The sequence below is a fragment of the Elaeis guineensis genome, chromosome 3 (genome assembly GCF_000442705.2).
Source record: "Elaeis guineensis isolate ETL-2024a chromosome 3, EG11, whole genome shotgun sequence".
Lineage (NCBI taxonomy): Eukaryota > Viridiplantae > Streptophyta > Magnoliopsida > Arecales > Arecaceae > Elaeis > Elaeis guineensis.
In genome coordinates, this window is record NC_025995.2 from 75504783 (window position 1) to 75511756 (window position 6974).

The following is a 6974-nucleotide window of genomic DNA, read 5'->3' on the forward strand; positions in this document are numbered from 1 at the left end:
CCACCACCGTTTGACGCGAATCTCAACACTTGACTTAGGTGAAGAGACCCGGTTACTAGGCTTAGGGCAATCCACATTTACTCTGTGTTTTGCATTTTATTTCAGGCAGGTAGCTCTTTCCTTAAATTCAAATTTCTTCAATTGGGGTGTAGAGAAAATTATCTAATTTAAATAATACTCAAATTCTTAATTGGCCTTACAATTAACACCTACTTTACCTTGTTAGTGTGCATGTGCAATTGGAAGTGCTAATAGTCTTTAAATGACCTAAGCCACCAAGAGTCTAACCAGCTAATCTTCTCCGTGACTCACTACATTAGCAAATACTTTCTAACTTACTCTTATTTCTTTTATAGATTAATTTATTTCATATATATATATATATTTTTATTATTATTATTATTTTTTTTACATAATATATTAAATGCAAGAAATAACTCATAGTGGAAGGAAAAGGAAATGATAACACCTGATTTTGTTCAAGCTCTCCCCTCAACTTGACCGACATTGTCCCCAATGGAGTTTATCTAATTTATTTGTCCTAAGCAAACTGAAAACAAAGAAAGCATTAGAAATTAAATAAGCTGGGTTGCCTCCCAGAAGCGCTAAGTTTTATGTCTTCAGCCAGACCAAACCTCGAAGCAACTTAATCAGAATAAGTTGGTTCATAAAGAACCATGGCATCTTCAACAGTCTTGACAGGTAATTCCAAGAATGGTTTTAATCGTTGACCATTAACTTTAAAGATAACACCATTACTTGGGTTTTCAATCTCAACAGCCCCGTGTGAAAAAACTTCCTTTACTAAAAATGGTCCTGTCCATCTAGACCTAAGCTTTCCTGGAAACAGATGTAATCTAGAGTTATATAAGAGCACCTTTTGTCCGATATTGAAAGTTTTTCTTATAATTGATTGATCATGAAATGCTTTGGTTCGTTCCTTGTATATCCTTGCATTTTCATAGGCTTCATTTCTAAGTTCTTCTAATTCATTCAATTGAAGCTTCCTATGGTTTCCAGCATCGTTCAAATTTGTATTTAGTTGTTTGATGGCCCACATGGCTTTGTGTTCTATCTCAATAGGCAAGTGACATGGTTTACCAAACACAATCCTATAAGGAGACATTCCTAGATTGGTCTTGAAAGCGGTTCGGTATGCCCAAAGTGCATCAATTAATTTTAAAGACCAATCCTTTCTATTGGCATTAACAGTTTTTTCCAGGATCTGTTTGATTTGTCGGTTTGACACTTCAACTTGCCCACTAGTTTGAGGATGATATGGTGTGGCCAATTTGTGGGTGACATTATACTTTTTCATCAATGTTGCAAAAGGTCGGTTACAAAAATGGGTTCCCCGATCACTAATGATTGCCCTAGGAATACCGAAACGGGAGAGAATATTTTCTTTAAGAAACTTCATGACCATTTTGCTATCGGATGTTCTACATGCAATTGCTTCTACCCATTTTGAAACATAATCAACTGCTACTAGAATATATTCATTTCCAAAGGAATTTGGAAATGGTCCCATGAAATCGATCCCCCAAACATCAAAAACTTCAACTACCAAGATTGGGTTGAGTGGCATCATGTGTCGCTTGGTGATTCGGCCCATTTTCTGACATTGAGCACAATTTTTACAATATTCGTGAGCATCCTTAAACAAATTGGGCCAATAAAAACCACATTGGAGAACCTTAGCAGCAGTTTTCTTAGACGCGAAGTGACCCCCACATGCTTGATCATGACAAAAAGATAAAATATTCATGACTTCGTTATCTGGGATACACCTTCTAATAATTTGATCAGGACATTGTTTAAAAAGATAAGGATCATCCCAAATGAAATACTTCACTTGGACAAAGAATTTATATTTATCCTGCTTAGTCCAATGAGAAGGTATCTTACCTATGGCTAAATAATTTACAATATCAGCAAACCAAGGTTCAGCAGACACAGACATGAGCTGCTCATCTGGAAAAGATTCATTGATGGGTGGTTCACTAGATGGTGTGACTGGAATTCGGGACAAATGATCTGCTACAACGTTCTCAGTGCCTTTCTTGTCCCTAATTTCTAGGTCAAATTCTTGAAGGAGCAAAATCCATCTGATTAAACGTGCCTTGGCATCCTTCTTTGCTAGGAGATGTCTAATGGCTGAGTGATCGGTGTAAACAATGGTGTGGGTCCCAACCAAATAAGATCTAAATTTCTCTCAAGCAAAGACAACGGCAAGGAACTCCTTCTCAGTTGTGGTGTAGTTAAGCTGCACATCATTTAAGGTTTTACTTGCATAATATATCACTCTAGGCAGCTTATTTATTCGTTGACCTAAGATTGCGCCCACAACATGATCGGACGCATCACACATTAATTCAAATGGTTCAGACCAGACAGGAGGATGAATGATTGGAGCTGATACAAGTGCATTTTTTAGAAATTCAAAGGATTCCAAGCACTCATGAGTAAATTCAAATTTAGTATCCTTTGCCAAAAGATTAGTCAGTGGATGTGCTACTTTGCTAAAGTTGGCAATAAACCTTCTATAGAATCCAGCATGACCTAAAAATGAACGTATTTCTTTCACAGATTTAGGTGGTGGAAGACTTGCAATTAGATCTATTTTGGCCTTGTCCACTTCAATCCCCTTTTTAGAAATGACATGGCCAAGAACTATTCCCTGTTTGACCATAAACTGACATTTTTCCCAGTTGAGAACTAGGTGCTTCTCCTTACATCGTTCTAGAACTAATTGCAGGTGATTCAGACATTCGGAGAAGGTTAGACCAAAAACAGAAAAGTCATCCATAAAAATTTCTAGAAATCGTTCTATCATATTTGAAAATATGCTGATCATGCATCTCTGAAAGGTTGCCGGTGCATTACATAGTCCAAAGGGCATTCGTCTATAGGCAAAAGTACCAAATGGACAGGTGAATGTAGTCTTTTCTTGATCTTCAGCGGCTATGGGGATCTGGTTGTAACCGGAGTATCCATCAAGAAAACAGTAAAACTCTTGTCCGGCTAGTCTTTCCAACATTTGATCAATAAATGGCAAAGGAAAGTGATCTTTCCTTGTCGCAGCATTCAACTTTCTATAGTCTATACAGACCCTCCATCCCGTTTGGGTCCTAGTTGGGATAAGTTCGTTTGCATCATTTTGGACCACTGTTACCCCAGATTTCTTGGGTACTACTTGAACTGGGCTTACCCAAGAGCTATCAGAAATAGGATAAATTATTCCACTATCTAGGAGTTTCAGAATCTCCTTTTTAACTACATCCTTCATAACTGGATTAAGCCTTCTTTGGGCTTCTCTTGTTGGTTTAGCCTCTTCCTCTAAGTATATTCTATGTTGAACTATAGAAGGGCTTATTCCTTTGATATCTGCTATGGTCCAACCTATTGCCTCTTGATTTGCTTTTAGAACTGACAATAACTCCTCCTCTTGCTTGGGATCTAGGTCTGATGCAATAATTACAGGCAAAGTTTCTTTGGGTCCTAGATATGCATACTTGAGATGTTCTGGGAGGGGCTTCAGTTCTAAAATGGGTGCTTCCTCTATCGATGGTTTAGGTGATGAGTTCACCATCTCAATGATTGGTTCAGTAGGAAGTGTCGATTCCTGATTAATCTGATTTTCTTTAAGTATTTCATTGACATCCTCAGACTCATGGATTAACCAGGGGTTAGACTCTAGGTCGACTTCATCATCACTAATGTCAATGGATTCATAAATACCATCTTGGACTACATTGACATCAGCATGAGAAGAGGATTCCTGTTCTAAGTTAAAAACATTAAGCTCAATGGTCATATTCTCAAAGGATAACTTCATTAGACCATTTCGACAATTGATTTCAGCATTGGCCGTAGCTAAGAATGGTCTTCCTAAAATGACAGGTATATGTCCTTTAGGATTCGCAACTGGCTCAGTCTCTAAAACAATAAAATCTACAGGAAAAATGAAATTTTCAACCTTTATCAGAACATCCTCGACCATTCCCTTAGGGATCCTGAGAGATCTATCGGCTAACTGTAATGTGATCCCAGTAGGTTGAAGTTTTTCTAATCCTAGTTGTTCATACACCGAATATGGAAGGATATTCACACTAGCTCCTAGATCTAGCAAGGCCTTTTTTATATTGGTTTCTCCAATAACACAAGAAATTGTTGGAGCTCCAGGGTCCTTATATTTAATTGGCACATGGCTAGATAGGTATGAACTGACACTTGCAGCCAAAAATGCTTTCTTTGGTACATTAGTGGTCCTTTTCCTAGTGCAGAGATCTTTTAAAAATTTGGCATAAGTTGGAACCTGATGGATTATATCTAAAAGAGGAATATTAACTTGGACTTGTTTAAATACCTCTAAAATTTTGTCTAAATGTTCAGATTTATTGGATTTCAGTCTGTTTGGAAAAGGAGCTCTAGGACTTTTAAGTACTGGACTAGGTGAATTTTCAGTTTCTGGTGCTTGAGGTTGAAAGGTAGTAGTTTTAGAAGGTGACTCGGCAGATGAGTCATCTATATCATCAAGTGCAACTACCTTATTGTCTATTTGTTTTCCTGATCTTAAGGTATGAATGGCATTTATACCATTAACTTGGTTTCCTTGTTGGGGTCGTGGACCATTTTGGTTCCTAGGATTTGGCTCATGTTGGCTAGGTAACCTACCATGTTCTCGTTCACTAATGGTCGAAGCCAGCTGACTTACTTGCATTTCCAGACGGGCTATAGCTTGGGTGTTATTATTTATGAGTTGACCCGTAGTTTGCATAAAGCTGGTATGTGTTTTCATCATGGCTTCTAGGCTTTTCTCTAAAGAGGTAATTTTTTGTCATTATCATGGAAGCCTGGCGGGTTGTTCATCACTGGGTTGGACCTTAGATTTTGCTGATTGAAATTTGGATTACCTACATTAGGATTCTGGGACCATGAGAAATTCGGGTGATTCCTCCAACCTGGGTTATATGTGGGTGCATAAGGATTGTTCAATGGTCCTTGATAGGTGGCATTCACCTGTGCACACTCATTCGAGTAGGAACATTCTTCTAAGACATGGTCTGGTGCATTGCACCCTTTACACATGGGTGCAGATATTTGATTTACATTGGCTGGTCTCTGTAATTCTAAGGCTTCCAATCTACGTGTTAAGGTTGCAATCTTGGCCTCTGATGCTAGGGTTGGTTGAATTTGATGCATTCCTCCTCTTGAAGGTGTAGCTTTATCAGGTTCCCTAGTTGTTTCCCACTGTAAATTTTTCTCGGCTAGGTCTTCTAAGAATTGCCAAGCTTCAGTAGTTTCTTTGTCCATAAATTGGCCTTGGCACATGGACTCTAGCATGGTTCTTGAGTTTGAATCTAACCCCTCATAGATGATCTGGCATAGTCTCCAAGTTTCTATTCCATGGTGTGGGCATTGGGTCAAAAGATTCTTGAAACGATCAAAGTACTTCCAAAATGATTCACCAGCTAGTTGGTAAAATTGATTTATTTCATTCCTAATCCTAGCTGTTTTATGATGGGGGAAATACTTTTTTAAAAATGTTCTCACAAAGCCCTCCCAAGTAGTGACAGAATAGTTTGGCAGACTATAAAGCCACTTCTTAGCATTGTCCTTAAGGGCAAAGTTGATTAATCTAAGTTTGACCTCATCCTCTGTTAATTGCAGTTTCATGGTTGCACATACCTCCTCAAATTCTCTAATAAATATATAAGCATCTTCTAATCCTGTGAATTTTGGAAGCATATTTATGATTTGAGATTTGATTTCAAAATTGTTAGCTGTGGGTTGTGGCAACCTGATACAAGATGGTTGGATGGAGCCAACTGGATAACACAAATCCTTAAGGGTCATGGGTTGGATTGGTTCAGCCATTGGAACAACAGGAATTGACTCAATTCTAACTAGACGACCCGACACTCTTCTCCACACACGAGGTGTACGGTTCTCGATGTTTATACAATTTTTTTTTTTTTTTTTTATAAAATTTTTATGTATAAGGAAAAGAAAGAAAAGAGAAAAAGTTCTAAAGAGAAGATCCTAAGGAGTCCTAAATCTAAAGAAAAGTAACCAAATTAATTTAAATTTTAAATTTTTTTTTTTTTTTCAAACAAGTGAATCAATAAATTAAACTCAATCTATCCTAGGGTTAACCTAAATCTAGACAGCTCCTAACTGTTCCAAGATGACCCTTCAAACCTTCCAAGTGGAGATTGATCAACTAGTTAGCCAGGTAAGTATAAGAGGTGGGAGGTTCACTCATCGTTGCTTTTCTAGACACCAAATGAGTTGGCCAGGCCAGCAATTGAACCAATTTAACAAACCACCCTCAGGGACTTGCCTAGACACCAACTAATCAAACAACTCAAACTTGGTAGAACTCTTAGGGTTCCTTGTCCTATTGAGCTCGAATTCCTTAAGGTTGACGTCTAATTGATTTTAAGATTAAAAGTCTAGGTAATGCAATATGATGGAGAAGGTTTTTGGGCTAAGGACGGGTAATGAAATCCCCACCTTATCTTGTTAATGGGTTGATGCCCTTAGATTAATTATGAAAATACAAATACAAATAAACAAGATGACCAAGAATGTAAAAGATTTTAATTTAGAAATTTTTTTTATTTTGATATTTTACTTCACGATTATGAAATGTCTTTTGTTTTGTTTTATATTTTTTTTTTTTTATGATTAAGTAAATTCAAATGATTAGGTCTAAAAGCAAAAGTAATTAACTAAAAATAATAAAAGAGAAATTAGAAGCGTACCTGAGTTTTCCAGCAATCACCAACTAAATATAGAAACCTAAAGAAGAAAAAAAAAAAAAAGAGTTATAACGCACGAAGAACAAATATTTGAAAATAATTTAAAACGCCAGATCCCCGGCAACGGCGCCAAAAACTTGATGTTCAAATCTTAAAATTTGTAAATAAAACCGCAAGCGCACGGTGTGCAGAGTAGCACGACCAGCG

At 37.3% G+C, this 6974-nt stretch overlaps 1 non-coding gene across 1 annotated transcript; it reads left to right on the forward strand.

Annotated features, from left to right (window-relative positions):
* Positions 1-5404: 5404 nt before the first annotated feature.
* Positions 5405-5511, forward strand: LOC140856759 (small nucleolar RNA R71). Its single transcript, XR_012140362.1, has one exon. It is a non-coding gene; the product is annotated as a small nucleolar RNA R71 (small nucleolar RNA).
* Positions 5512-6974: the final 1463 nt, after the last annotated feature.